General features: G+C 37.2%; 1 protein-coding gene across 1 annotated transcript in view; it reads right to left on the bottom strand.

The window, feature by feature from the left end:
* lrrn2 (leucine rich repeat neuronal 2) overlaps window positions 1-10,900 on the bottom strand; it is a 69,347-nt gene extending 58,447 nt beyond the window's left edge. Inside the window, exon 1 of the mRNA XM_065241393.2 lies at window positions 10,564-10,900. The gene's annotated coding sequence lies outside the window, so the exon portion shown is untranslated. The remainder of the gene's footprint in view (window positions 1-10,563) is intronic.
* Window positions 10,901-16,519: the final 5,619 nt, after the last annotated feature.

A 16,519-nucleotide genomic window follows, 5' to 3' on the forward strand; every position in this document is an offset into this window, starting at 1 on the left:
TCACTATGAATAACCTTTTAGGCACCTTTATTTATTATTATAGAGTAAAAGCTTACTAGCCAATCGAATCTCTCTGTAAAATGCACATAAACATAAAAAACTAAATATAAAAATAACAAGTAGAAGTTCACTTTTAAAATAAAGGTTCTTAAAGGGTTACCATCGAACAACCAGTTTTAAATCTCCAAAGAAACTTTTAAGTCATTTATAGTCAGTCAGGTTTTGTAGATGTTTAAGGTTCTTTATGGAACCATACAGCCAGACAAAGACCCTTTTAGGAGCCATTTTATTTAAGAGTGTAGTGTTAATGTCAGTGGCAACAACTTGAAACGATTCAGATGAAGGAGCAGCTAAACGGTCCATAAGTATTGCTCACTGCCAATAAGTCTGCAAGGTATGACAACATTGTTCTGCTGAGCCTTTAAAGCTTTGAAATGAAATGTTAATGGCCGCCCGCCTGATGAATCTGTTCGGGTCGTTTTGCTGTCACTGTTTGCGATCATAATCAGGCTGCAAAATGGCAGACTGACGTGTTTGCTCATTCACAGATATGCCCTTGAGGCTCGTGAGTAGCACACTGTTCATCTCTTTCTTCAGACCTATCCGTATTACTCACAGCACAAAATCGTTCCCTTTTTGACAGTGTTGGATACAATGCCTTTGCAAATATATTGTGCAACCTACTCCTGCTTCGTCACAGTATAATTTTATATAATGCCTCAAAGGCAACTGGGCCATTGAACAGTATGTACTACTACACAAAGACGACGTCGCATCTCGGTCCTGTCATTCACTGTGATTCGCTTTGATTGATTCATTTGTGTGTGTGCGCCCTCAGAAATTATAGCCATACAGACGACCATGCATCTGAATGCGTGCACAGTGATGGGTTGTGTTGTGACAGTGCATTTTTATCGTTCACCATGAGACAGATGTCTGGGATTTGTCCTGCCCTGAGATAATCCGCCCTCTCCAATGAGAACATGAGGTGATGTCCACAAGCCCTTATGACCTCACACACACATGTGCACATACACACACTGCTCATATGCTGTACTGCTGTTTCCTTGCAGCCAGGAGTCAGACCTTGCCTGTGGATGTGTGAGACAAGCCTGACGAGAGAGAGAGAGGGAGGGAGAAAAGGAGGTGTGCAAAAGGTCAACCCGCCCAGCCTGCTGTCCATAACTGCATGTGTATAATCCCATATGGCTCATCACAATAAGCCGGCAAGTATTACTCTTACTCTCAAAGCCTCTTATGCCCTTCTTTAGTGTAAATGTGGACAGTCATTCTGTGTTTGGATGTCATTATGGTTGAAAATTTTGTAGAATTTAACAGTGCTGGGTCCAATTCAGAGGCCGGCTAATGATTAAGAGTCCTTGAAGATTCCATTAGCGATTCTTTTAGTACTTTTGAGGGAGCTCACTAATTTAAACTAAACTAAAATAATAAACAAAACAATATTGTTTTAATGCTTATTTTTATGCACACCACTACTTAGTGCAACAAAACCGTGAACATGTACAGCAGGGGTCTTCAACTCTTCTTCGAGGGCCAGATTTTAAAAATGTAAATGATGCGGGACAAAATTTTACTCCTATTTTTACCTTTATATATTTCTCACTTTTACCTATTATATATTAATTATTATTATTTTTATTATTATTATATGTTATAACTTATATTGTTTTTGATACTTTTTGTTATAGGTCATATATTAAAAAAATGCATTTTCAAAAATGCACACATCTTGTATACAGTATTTTGCCTTTTAGTTACTCAAAACTTATATTTTCTTTTTTAATATTTTAAAATGAATTGCAGTTTAACATTGCAAGAGCCAAATTTTAATAGTTCAACTATGAACATTGCACAAAATAAAGTGCAAGCGTAAATAATCAACACACATATTTTTGTATAACACTAACTGTAATGCAGAGCTCTAAACGTCTTTTCTTTATAACTGTTTAACTTTCCTAAATTGTTATATTTCAAGTATTCACAACATATAGTCAGTCTAAAACTGCACTTCATGTTTTTTAACTCATTCCCCGCCAGCCTTTTTTTAAGTCGCCCGCTAGCTTTTTTTGTGATTTTCACAAAAGTTTCACAAAATGCATTCCAGGAAAAATATCTTCTAAAAATATATAAACATGCAAATATATCAAATATAAAAGAAAAGATCCTCTGCTTTCAAACAAACAAACAAAACGGGGGGAAAGTCATCCTATCTATATTTTTTCTCTGCTTATAAACTCTTAAATATGGGTATTTTTCTTAAAAAATAGTTTTAAGCAAAAAGCTTAAAGCAACACCAAAACGTTTTTTACCTTAAAATAACATTTCCTTTTTTTTTTTTTTTTTTTTTTTGGGCCATTTTTGCCTTTATTGATACACAGTAGTTTGAGAGACGACAGGAAAGTAGAGGGTAGAGAGAGGGGTATGGGATCGGCAAAGGACCTCGAGCCGGGATTCGAACTCGGGTCGCCGGAAGTGCGTTTGCACATATGTCGGAGCGCTGCCCACTACACCATCGGCTCCGACTAAAATAACATTTCCAAAAAAGTTTCAGTCATTCATCCACTCGAAACAGGGTGGACGGCACTTTTACATTCACTTTGCAGCCCTCTATCGGCCAAAGCGGCACTAAAGAAGTTTACAACCGTGGGGTCGCGGTCCTGTAGTTCGAGTGAAAACTACAAAAACTTGCTTTACGTTAGAACTACAATCCAATCAGAGCCAGATTTGCTGCAGTAGGCTAAATTATTTACAACAGTGATAATGGACAATTCCGCTTCTAACATGTAGGAGGAGCAAAGAGCAAAAACTTTAGTGTTGCTTTAAATAAAAATCAGATTCAGAACAATTATCAAAACATATAGAGTTTAAAATTTGTAAATAACGTTTTGGCTTCAGTTTTTTATAAATTGGGTAAGTCATCTAGTGGATAAGTATTAACATAAAAAATTTATCAGCAACACGTTTTTTATACAAATTTTTTCTCTTAATTGACGAGATAAATTGTCAATGGCATGTAAAGGGTTAATATTTTAAAGATATTATATATGCTGGACAGCCTTTTAATTGTACACTACATTTGGACACGACTGTCGGAGCTTGCCCCCTAGTGGCAGTCGTAATGAAATTTCAGTTTAATCGTAAATCCATGTCAACATAGGATAGGACAGATGCTCATTCAAGCCCAAGAACCTTCGATCTATCAAAATATTTATACTTAGTAATTAACTTATCAGTAATCAATTGTTTTTAAATGATTCAAGTGTTACTGATTAAGTTAAACACCAAAGAATAATAATTAATAATTTGTTAATTAATTGTTTTTGATTGTGTAGTCACACAAGTTTATGCACCCAAAGCTCAAATTAGATCAAAAAATTTTATTGGCACCCCATGCAGCCCCTTTCCGACTCTCCTTTCGGTTTATTGTCGTTTGTCATGTACAGTTGAAAGCTGGCTTTAAAGTAAACACGCTGATTTTAAATCAGACAAACGTGACCGGCTGACCAGTTGACTAGCCCTAATGTACAGTATCTTTAAATACATACAGTATTGTCTTATGTGACCCTATCTGTGAAATGCTAAAGTCTCATAACCTATATGAAAGTTGATTTCTCTTTCATTTAAATTTTTGCCATGGCTTTACTCAATCAATATTAAAAATATCAAGGTTATATTTTCACAGAATGGCCTTTACATTATAAAGGATGATTTTATGTAGAAAACAGTCTTTACAAAAATGACTTTAGTTCTCATGAGTTAATTTTTGAGTTGTTTAGTTAGTCAGGAGGCATTTTGCCCATTTCAGTAAACTGAGTAATTAAATAATTAAAAACAAATTGTTGAAGATTTTAGACTGATTCATTCATTAAACACGTAGCTTATTAAAGCAATTCATTTTTTATTGTGTGCACCCTGTAAGGGCAAATGCAATAGAAACTATGTTGTGTATTTATTGTCTTTGTATTCCACGCTCGGAGAGACATGACATGCAATTCAGACTGCAAGCTCACAACTCAGCTAAAATATCTTTATGCGCAGTAGATGCAGTAATGGTGCTAGAAACACTGTCAGGTTATTTAAGCAAATGAATACAGATGTTAACAGAGGGGGAATCAATCAGTTGCTGTATTTTTATTTTTAAAACGGAACAAGAGCAGGTTCTCTATTCTCCCTAAACTGTGTCTCATTATATGATTGCGCCATTGGACCAAATATGACCTTTGTATCTTTCCCCCAAAGTCTTTTTACATCAAATTCATGATGTTGTTGCTAAACCTTTGTACCTGTATGAAGCCTTGTTTTTCATGTGAATTATCTAGAACTGTTTAAACCCCAACTAAAGATAAAAAAGTGTATTATGGAAGCTTCACGACAAGGACTGGAATGATGATAAGTTAAACAAGATATAAGCCATATGTTTTAATTCAGTTTGAGGCTACTCATTGTCAACCACACACACAGAGAGAGAAAGAACGAGAGAGAGGGACATGTTTGCATGTGGTAAATAACACAAGATTGTATTTCCTTTGTTGCAGATCAATAAACACAATCGACCGTGCTGTTATAGTCAAATGGGCATGTCTTTACAACAACAGATATATCTGCTAAGCCACTTCTAACCTGTCTCGACGTCTTAATCATGGAACATCTGGCAACACAGAAGATTCATCAGTGATGGAACGGTGGGGTGATTTGCATATATTTTTTATCCTTAGATTCTCTTCCTTTAATTCACCGTCTCACCTTTCATTTTTTCCTCTTTTGCACTTTGTGGCATCTGCTCAGTCACACCCTTTGAAACATTATTGATGCTAACATGAGAACAATTTAACAGATGTTTATGTGATGAACTAAGCCTCATCCACACACACACCAGCAATTACCTGCAGGATGACAACATATTTAAAGTCCTACAAAAATCTCCATCTTACACTCTAAAAAACAAACGGTGCTATATAGCACCAAAACAGTTGCTTTGGATCGTAACGATAGAAGAACCATTTTTAGTGCCATATAGCACCGGTGAAGCACCAGTGAAGCACCAGTGAAGCACCTGTGTAGAACCATATAGTGCTATGTAGAACCATATGTGGTGCTATATGGCCCCTATATGGTTCTACACTGGTGCTTCACAGGTGCTTCACTGGTGCTTCACTGGTTCTTCACCGGTGCTATATGGCACTAAGATGGTTCTTCTATCGTTACGATCCAAAGCAATTGTTTTGGTGCTATATAGCACCGTTTGTTTTTTTATACTATTGCTGAAACACTGCATAATCAGGAACAGTGGCACAGAGGTCAGGCTATAGCTTGCGCATTTGTGTTTGAAAGATAACTCTTAATAATTGTTTGGAGCTTTAAAGCCCCTGGTGTTTTATTTTTAGAAGGCAGTGTTTTGCTCTTCAGTTGTGATTCTTGTCTTAGAGCTGAAGCAGCTGTTGACTGTGGACCATGGGCCTGGCCTCATCTGTGAAATGCTAAGGGAATGGACTCTTTAAAATGCATTTAGATCACTTTCTAGGCCTTTAGATTACATAGATGTACATTTATAGAACCATCACCTGGAGGGATTTTTTTTAATACACTTGGTTCAAAAGGGACAAACCCAGCTGTTGGGGTAAATTAACCCACAAAAAGTTTATATTTGACCCAACAATTGGTTCAAATAACTAGGCATTATGGTTTGAAGCAACCCAGCATATGCAAATTTTAATCAAGCAGGCTGGGTTCATTCCTTTTTGACCCAACGCTGATCTGAATTTTTTTTAAACTGCAGGTATCGGAAACAAATGGTTATTTGTTTCTGGTGCGTTGAATTACAACTCGCTAGTAGTCAGATGATTTGTGACCCTGGATAATAAATAAGCTATGGAATTAATGGAATGGAAATTGATGTATGGTTTGGGAATGACGATATTTAGGCAATATGCAGCTATTTAAAAATCTGGAATATGAGGGTGCAACAAAATTGTGCCATTTTTTGAGAAAAGTTTTCCATTAGCATTTTTGTGATTTTCACAAAAGTTACACCAAATTTTCCAGAAAATGTTCTTCTAAAAATATATAAACATACAAATATATCAAATGAAAGAACAGACCCTTTGCTTTCAAACAAACAATAAACAAACAAACAAACTGGGAAAAAGAAAGTTTTATCTTATCTATATTTTTTCTCTGCATATAAACTTAAATATGGGTATTTTTCTTTAAAAAAAATTAGCAAAAAGCTAAAAATAATTGCATTTTTGTGAAGGAATTTTGATCAGATTCAGAATGATTATTAAAACATACACAGAGTTTAAAATGAGTAAATAACATTTTTGCTTCAGTTTTTTTATAAGTTGGGTAAGTGCGCTATCTAGTGGATAATCGCGGTATTGCAGATTAACATAAAAATTCGTCAGGAACACTTTTTTATGCAAATGTTTTCTTTTAATGGCAGGGAAAGAGTTAAAGTTATCCAAATTAAGTTCTTAGCAACACATATTACTAATGATAAATACATTTTGTGATATATTTTTAGGAAATTTACAAAATAATAATATCCTTATCTTTACTGAATATCCTAATAATTTCTGGCATAAAAAAATCATGTAATTGTGGCTATTTCTACAAATATAGCCGTGCGACTTCTGGTTTTGTGGTCCAGGGTCACATTTAGATGCATTAATCAGCACTGATAACAACTTTTGGTACTAGATATTTGTAAATATAAACACTGCTTTTTTATTTTTTGTTGGTACCTCTGTAGGGGTCTAGATGCTTCAGTGTTTTTATTCAAATTTTAAAAACTATCCGTCCGTTCATTGGAAGTCTACAAAAGTTTATTACATGCACTTTAACCTTTTTTTTTGTCCTTGGACATTAAGAGTCCATTATTCATTAGTTATTTGATTTAATAGATAAACTCTTAAACATTTTATTTTATCGCAGTGATGCTCTGGATCCCCCAAAACCTTTTAGTCAAGAGTTCTTAAAAGAATCCTTTGTTACGTTTTATAGTCTTGAGAAAACTTTTATGCAACAGAAAGGTTTTGTGGACATCCAAGGTTGTTTAGAGAACCATGCAGCCCTACAAAAACCTCTCTTTAGGAACCTTTATGTTCAACAGTGTAAGAAGATTTGAATTAACTCTGCAATGCACTTGGCACATCTAATTTGCCTCTCATCTGAATGAGATGTGAATCATAATAAAAGTTGATTTAGAGCTATGAGGATTATGAAACACATCTGCGATACCAAATGTGATTTGATTTTAGTTTCTGTAACTGGCAAAATGTCTTGAATGTCTTGCTAAATATGTTAAATCATTATTTTATCCCTGATTACGAACACAGTTTAAAAAAAGAGTAAAAATGTGTAGAGGTAAAAAAATCAACAAAATGTTATACTGTAAAAGCAATTGCATTAACTAAAATTCTCCTCATAAAAGAGACATTTAGATTGCTTAGCAACTATTATAAACCGCTAAATAATGAGGAACCCTAAAGATAATAACGTTTACTGCAGTGCAATGTGAAAGATCATAGAGCTCCCTAATGCAAACAGAAGTGCATTTTTGCATTCAGTAACCGTGCCCATACAGAATCTAATCAACATTGCGATAAACAAACTATGCAATTATCTTTCCAGTCTAGTCATCAGGACAAGTCATGTGTTTAATTTCATGGTACGACTTATTAAGAATTTATTCATTGATGTCTGTGTGCAGTTTATGAGCCGTCAGAATACTTTCAACACAAATTGGAACGTTTGATTTAATGTCACCAATTCCCTGTCCAAAACTCAACATCTGACTGAAATAGCTTTTCATCAAACTTGTTCAATGGGGGGAGGGAATTACTGTAAATGGGGCAGATTTTTTATGTTAAAAAATATATATATATACATATACATGTATACATTTAAGAACATTTTTATTTATATATAATGTAATATAAATATACATACTGTAAAAAATGTCTGTAGAAATTACAGTATTACTGGGTATTACTGGCAATTAGCTGCCAGTAATTTACTGTAGATTTTACATTTATGTTATTTACTGGCAACAGTTTGTTCAAAGTTAAATGAACATAAAACATTTTCAGTCTTTATCTTCTACAGTAAGTTACTGGCAACCAGCTGCATAATTACAGCAAATTTTTTACAGTGTATGTAAATGTAACTTAAATATAAAAATGAATGTTATTGGATTTAAATTGAAATGTTATGTTCTTATTCACAAAGGCATTTAAGATAGTATAAAAATGCAATTTGAAGGTTGGGTTTAAAAAAAAAAGAGATACCATGCGTTTGTAATCACAGTAGGCAAAAACCAGTAGTCCAGGGTAGGGTTGCACCAGTCGGAAGTTCTTACTTAAACTGGGACTTAAAGTCCAACTGGCTTAGTAACTACTAGCTAGTTTATAACTAACTCTGTATTTTATTCGGTTGCACCATTTGTTCTTAAGGCAGAACGTAGCTAGTAGGTCGTAAGCTCTCCGTAAAGTAATGCGTTGTCGCATAAAATGAAGTCTCTTTTCTTAACCCAATCACAAGCCTTCTAATAGCTAAACAGGAAATAGTCTGAATAGTGCGTAAAAAAAAACTCATCCTTGATTGGCCTAAACTGAAAGTTAAAAAAGATGTTAAAGAAACGTTATCGAACGGTTTTAATTGAAAATATCTATCCCACACATGGAGGAAAAAATAAACAGGAAGAAAAATAAAATTTCAGTTGTGAAGAAATACTTATTTTAATTGATTGATAGTACAAAGAAAACAAAACAGTTCTTAAAAACTCGTTGACGAACTTGCGGCTGTTTATTCGGACCGTATTCATGGACAGAGGCTACCATAAATATTTAGCTACAATGTATTGTTACGTTTAAACTAAGTTTAATGGTGCAATGCAAAAACATTTAGTGTAGTGCGTAAGTTGTAACAAGGCTACGTTGGAGCTTACGCACAGCTGGTGCAACTGGCCCCAGGCGAGTACTATTTACTATTTACGAGCCCCTGGGGAGGAGTCACCCAGCGAAGAAAAAGAAAAGGCGTCGTCTTTTTAAAAAATGTTAGAAAGCGATAATGCAGCTGAGCTCTATTCAAATGTAAATACATAAGGAAAGAGCTGTTCCTTGTGGTTCATTTGAGCTTGTTTATCATCATACAAGTTAATGGCTCACTTGTTGTAATGATGATGTATGTCACATGATGTATCAACATGGTGGATGTAGTATGTCCGAATTTCATTCACACTAGCCATATTCATACTAAAGTATATAAAACGTACTGTTTTAATGGGACTTCATCTAACGCAGTACGTACTGTCAAAGTATGCGATTTTGGACATGGGTAGCACAGATTAATGTTTTTTTTAGCATCCTGACACTGCAACATCGGCTTAACACAAGGTTTAGGTTTAAGGTGCGAGTTAGTAAGTTTATTTGTCCCGTGACAGACATAGCAGAGGTAGTTGGAAACCTGTGTGAAAATAATCATTATTTTCCAGCTTGTTGACGCTTGTGGCCCAAACATGACAAATGTAAGCACTCGAAACATTTGATTATGTGTGCATTTGTTTAATATAGTAGAATTCAATTCCTCTAAGGCTCAATTAGGCTCTGTTTTCTAAATACACATACATAACAATCTCGCAGGCATACTTTGGAAATATATAGGAACATTCCATCATGCATTTAACACACACAATCCGTCTTCATTGTTTCTGTATAAAACAGCAGACACCTGCCAGCACTCTCACGTGCGTCGGTTCGATCTTCCATCATGACACCCACACGCGCACGCTTCCTCCCCACACATGAAGAGGCAGAGAAGGATTATCGCTGTGAGCTGAGTTCCCCTTAGAGGAGAGTGTGGAGGAGGACAATAACAATAGGCTTGCTGTGGCGACCGGTAGATAGAGGCAGAGAGCGCACGCTGGCTTTTGCAAATTCAACTGCGACAGCCGAACAACCGGGCGACGCGGCCAGATAGCAACAGCGGGGAGGAGGAAGAGGATGGGAGAGGAAGAGAAAGAGAGAGAGTTTCTGGATGCTGATCACTTCGATGAAATGACAGATGCGCACCCCCCACACACACGTCCACAAATGCACACACGCAGATTGTTCACTCGCACACTGCGTTATCCTTATTTTCGCAAACCTCTGGCTGTGGAATTTCAATGCGACACGAAGCTCCTCCTTGGCCGAGCTAATGTGTGAGTCAGTGCAACTCTATCTCTATGTGCTCTGCATGCTGACCATAACTGCCATGCAGCGGGGTAAAGTCTCAACCTGTCAGGGCACAGCATAACTTGAGCTCTGTTTCAAACTAAAGACAATACAATGGACAAGATTTTGTGACACAAAGCCAACTGAATCCTTTAATGTCAAAGATTTATGTGAGTCGATTGATTTCTGACAGGTTGCTAGGTAACTTTAAGCTTTGTATCTCAAATTATTTCCTTGCACTTGGGCGTAAACACACATAGACGTGGATTTGCAATGTCAGTACAAATGCGAGACACAAATGCAGATAGAAGGTGATAAACTTTCCTACCGTGACAAGAGAGGTCATTTCAGCATACATCACAGTGTCTTCTTCGGCTTTTCTTCTTGTCTTGTTGTCGTCATACGCTATTTGTCTTGTTTTCCTCTTTGACGTTAGTCAATCAACCTGTATCCTTGCTCACGTACATTCGCACACCTCCCGGGATTTTGTATGCACCTGCCTTAAAACTCAGCTCTATTTCTGACTCTGTGTAGGCGATCTACAGAGGATGAATCTGTGTGTTGCCTCTGCTCTCTCTCTCTCTCTCTCTCTCTCTCTCTCTCTCTCTCTCTCTCTCTCTCTCTCTCTCTCTCTCTCTCTCTCTCTCTCTCTCTCTCTCTCTCTCTCTCTCTCTCTCTCTCTCTGTCTGTGTGTGGCTGTTGCTGTCAGAGGCTTGCGTACTTGAGCAAGAGAGACAAAGTGGAGGCAGATCTCTCTCTTTCTCTTTTTCTCGCTCTCCTCTTAGACTCCACTCTCTCAGCCCCACCTCCTGCTTTTATAAGTCTCCCGTTTTGCCCCCAACCCCTTTTCCAGTCTGCTCTATTTTTCGTTTTCCCCCTTCATTTATTTTTTCCAAGTCAGACAGCAGTATGAAACCTGTTATTTCACTGTCACTTGCCCCTTTGCCATGGCTGCAATAGTCGCTTGCTTACTCAGAAGTGCAGCCAAGATGGTCTCCTGTCATCTTTGCGGCTTTTGCTTATGAAATGTGTGCACAGACTTTAATTATGTTTGGCTACTGATGTGCTTTCATAAGCCTTGTAGGTAAATCCAATAATATTCATGGTCAGAGATATCCTGGACAATGTACATCATTCATTGGATTCATTAAACTGTTGAGTCACTTTTCTGCATACTTAAGTGGAAACAGTGCAATTGAGTTGAAGCAGGTGCAAAATGAGTATTTCAATTACGCCACCGTGATTCTTTGCAGAAGAAGTTTTTTATTAATGAAACTATTATAGATTGTGCCCTGTTTATAAGCTACAACATTTTTATATTTTTATCTTCTATTGATAATTTTAGCAGTTTATCAACAAATGATGAGCAAATGATGTAGAACTGTATTTATACCCGGCATGCTGTGAAGTCAAGTGCACTTGAGGCATTTTAAGAGCCAATTCAGGTGCCTGGATCATAGTAGTGGAGTGAAGCTGTGTAGTCCCTGTAAAATATGCCAGAAAACAGTAGTCTACTGCATTGTCCAGTATTGCAAAGTTACTGTGTTATCATATACCGGTCCTTCCAGAAAAAAGTTTTTTGTGATTGTTGCGGGCAAAAAATCTTGAATTTGCGGTACGTTTTCTTAAAATATGTGATGGAATATACAGGATATTTATGCGATTTTACAGTATGCGATAAAAAATTGCGGGAACTTGCAAAAACTATTTTCACGTCACATAATCACGTCTCTTCATAGCGTTCCCATGGCAACAGGGGACATGGCTGCTTTTCAGTGAAGTAAATGCAAAATGTTTCAACTTTTTGCTAAGATACACTCACCTAAAGGATTATTAGGAACACCATACTAATACTGTGTTTGACCCCCTTTCGCCTTCAGAACGTCCTTAATTCTACGTGGCATTGATTCAACAAGGTGCTGAAAGCATTCTTTAGAAATGTTGGCCCATATTGATAGGATAGCATCTTGCAGTTGATGGAGATTTGTGGGATGTGCTTCCAGGGCACGAAGCTCCTGTTCAACCACATCCCAAAGATGCTCTATTGGGTTGAGATCTGGTGACTGTGGGGGCCATTTTAGTACAGTGAACTCATTTTCATGTTCAAGAAACCAATTTGAAATTATTCGAGTTTTGTGACATGGTGCATTATCCTGCTGGAAGTAGCCATCAGAGGATCAGTACATGGTGGTCATAAAGGGATGGACATGGTCAGAAACAATGCTCAGGTAGGCCGTGGCATTTAAATGATGCTCAATTGGCACTAAGGGGCCTAAAGTGTGCTAAGAAAACATCCCCCACACCATTACACCACCACCACCACCAGCCTGCACAGTGGTAACAAGGCATGATGGATCCATGTTCTCATTCTGTTTACGCCAAATTCTGACTCTACCATCTGAATGTCTCAACTAAAATCGAGACTTATCAGACCAGGCAACATTTTTCCAGTCTTCAACTGTCCAATTTTGGTGAGCTTGTGCAAATTATAGCCTCTTTTTTCTATTTGTAGTGGAGATGAGTGGTACCCGGTGGGGTCTTCTGCTGTTGTAGCCCATTCGCCTCAAGGTTGTGCGTGTTGTGGCTTCACAAATGCTTTGCTGCATACCTCGGTTGTAAAGAGTGGTTATTTCAGTCAAAGTTGCTCTTCTATCAGCTTGAATCAGTCGGCCCTGACCTCAGCATCAACAAGGCATTTTCGCCAACAGGACTGCCGCATACTGGATGTTTTTCCCTTTTCACACCATTCTTTGTAAACCCTAGAAATCGTTGTGCATTCAGTTTGGAGTTCGGGTGATTGTCTTGACCAGGACCACACCCCTAAATGCATTGAAGCAACTGCCATGTGATTGGTTGATTAGAAAATTGCATTAAGAGAAATTAAACAAGTGTTCCTGATAATCCTTTAGGTGAGTGTATATGTGACTTTTTGCTACGAAAATGCGGGGATTATGAAATCATGCAAGCCCCCCATATATTGTGCTCTAAAAGATGTAATTTATGCAGCAAAAGTTCAGCGTATTTGAAAAAATGTGGCCCCCACATAAATATTCGGACTTTGGCTGATAATGCATTGAATCATGCAATCGCATAATCTTTATTTTTCTGAAGGGACTGATATACACAAAGGAGCCAAGCTGATGTTGTCTGTCCTATATACTGTAAAACATTTCATAATTGATTTGGAGGAAGTTATTGTAATAAACTGATGTATGATGTACAGTACAGACCAGCAGTGTGGCCAAGTAATCAAATCCAAATGCATGCGTTAAAGTTTCTGAGCGTTTATGTGATGCGTAGTGTTGTGCAATATTTTATACCTGGTGGTGTTTATAACATATGATGGAGAATGTGATAAACAAGAGCTTTTTTCAATTTAGCCGCATTTCCCAAGTTTGCCTGTAATAATGATTTTTTTATTGCCATCTCTGAATGATTTTATGGTATGTCTTCTAGAGTATCCATTATATGCTGCCATGACATGATTCTTGGATCTGCGCTGTAGAAAATGCTCACACGACCAGCTTTGACATCAATTAAATAGCCTTACAGCTCAGGGGCATGTGGAGCAGCCAAAAATGCTCCTTTCTCCGAGGACACATCGCATGGGGGTGGAGGGGGCCGGATCGGAGCGCAGGAGGGATTACAGTTCACTAAGCCCATTTCTGTGGCCAAACTGGCATGATGATTTGTCCTGCGCCAGTTTGAGCGAGAGTGTTTGATCGATTACCCGTGCCGCGCCATCATTATTCTGATGTCTATTTGAATAGATGAGATGGGGCAGGCGAAGAAAAAAGCGCGAGAGAGAGAGAGTAATGTGAAGCGTTATAGTAAGTTTGAAGACAAGGGAGCGTGGAAATTGAATGGCAATGGTGCTAGTGCCAGGCTCTCGAAATGGTTCAAGTTTAACCCGGGGGTCTCCAACAACCATTTTTTGCTTCTTTGCTTGTGCAAGACCTAGTCAAACTTGTTTTTATTTGACAAGTACTATTGGCCAAAATTGACTGCGCTAGCCTTTTTGTAAGTCTGGTCAAGCGGCTGATTATGACTTCATCCAGGAAAATGATTTTTTGGAGCCGATGAGGAGTAAAGTTGAGGCTGTTGACTGCGATCCTCATGGCCTCCATTTTCCATTGCCATCATCTCAAGCATGTAATTTCAAAACTTGTAACAACACAGCAGGCTTAGTAATCAAAGCTGGTCCGAACATAACACGAACAACAAATGAGGTTCCAATTTCAGCACTCTGATATACATCATATTAAAACGATCACCAGTGTCTTATATCACAAGCTGAGATGACAATGACAGGCCGAAAAGCTATAGCAGATATTAAATGTAAGAGAAATGGTGCCACAAGGAAACAAATCAGGCTGTTTTTCCGACAGGCAATTAAAAAAAGGGAATGAGCAAGCCTTTAAAGTGCTGTTTGTCTTAATAGTCAAGTTGACCTTTGGCTCGCATGGACACGTTTCGAAATAGCTGACATGACAGAGAAAACCGCGTGGGTCATTTGGACCACAATGACTGTCTCTCTAAAAAAAACTAAACAAATAGCTACACAAAAAAAAAGAATAACTGCACAAGCTATTTTTTCTTTCTGCTGAGACGATTTTTTCAGATACTGTATGCAAAAATCATCTTTTGTACAAGTGCTTATACTACATAAAAGCGAGTTTATTTTATGCCTTAGATTTAAAATCAATGTGCTTTGTGTCACAGTTCAGTTTTATGTGGTATTGTGGATCTCTACTATTTACTATTTTATAGCTCTGTTGCAAAACCTTAGTGAGCCTGCACTTAAAGATGCTGTAGACAGGCAGGTTTACATGAGAGTCCGCTTTAGGGGTGTTGTTTCCAAGGGATTTGGGGCAGTGGTCACCCCCTCATTAATCGGTTATAGCAATTGTACCCCCCCCATTTTTATTTATATTATTAATTAAATTATGAACAGTTAAAGGGATAATCAGTGTTGGGAACGTTACTTTAAAAAAGTAATTAGTTATAGTTACTAATTACTTCTCACAAATAGTAACTGAGTTAGTAACTCCGTTACATTATTATAAAAGTAATTAATTACCAGGAAAAGTAATTACTGCGTTACTTAAAAAAAATTAATATTTCAAATAACTTGAATGCCCCTTACAAAATTAAATATGTTAAATGACTAAAATGGATGCTAAAGAGAAATCACTAATTTTGTGGCAGCATGTGACGATGTGAGGTGCTTTATTAGATCAGAATTACTTGCCACAGACGTGGAGAGACCGCTACCTTTGAGCTTGTTGTACTTGCCATCGCCCTGTCGCCGGTGTTTTCGGAGTGATTGATGCGCGATGACCGAGCTGCCTGTCAGTGCTTTGAGATTGGGCACAGTCAGCAGCAGCACCACTGCTCGTTGAGAAGACAAAACGACGCGTATTTTCATGTCAGTCTACAAAAGTCTCCAACCACGCCAGAAAAGATAGCTAGATTTGTCCTATAAAGTCGCTAAAGTGATAGAAAGTTGCTAAATCTAGCGACAAAGTGACCAGTTGCTCAGACTTTTTAACACTGCTGCTCGCTCCTCTGACTTGGACTGCGCGTGTGGGCGGGCCTTTTTGTGAACTCTGCCTCTGGTTGGCTACCGATGGAAATTAAGCCAATCATCATTCGTTATGTTTCTCACAACACACACAAGAGAAAAACAGTGTTTGGCTGAGAGAGTGAGCACACGCGGCTGAAAATCACTACAGTAAGATCAATTTTAGTAACGCGACGCATTTTAATGTCAGTAACGATAACGGCGTTATAACGGGGGAAACAGTCATTTATTTGATTACTCGTTACTGAAAAAAATAACGCAGTTACTAATGCCAATTACTTATTACGCCGTTATTCCCATCACTGGGGATAATTCACCCAAAAATGAAAATTCTATCAATGTTTACTCAGCATCAAGTAGGGATGCTAAACAATTAATCGTGATTAATCGTTAGCAGAATAAAAGTTTTTGTTTACATCACATATGTGTGTAAACTGTGTATTATAAATATGTATATATATATATATATAAATATGAACACATTCATGTATAATTTTAAGAAAAAAAATGTATATATAAAGTATTTATATTTATATATAATATAAATTATACATAAATATACAAATGTATATACACATGTAAACATTTCTAAAACATATACATGCATGTGTGTACATTTATTTATACAAATTTATTATACACAGTTCACACACATATATGATGTAAACAAAAACTTTTATTCTGCTAACGATTAATTGCG

Source organism: Paramisgurnus dabryanus, chromosome 14, assembly GCF_030506205.2.
Source record: "Paramisgurnus dabryanus chromosome 14, PD_genome_1.1, whole genome shotgun sequence".
NCBI lineage: Eukaryota > Metazoa > Chordata > Actinopteri > Cypriniformes > Cobitidae > Paramisgurnus > Paramisgurnus dabryanus.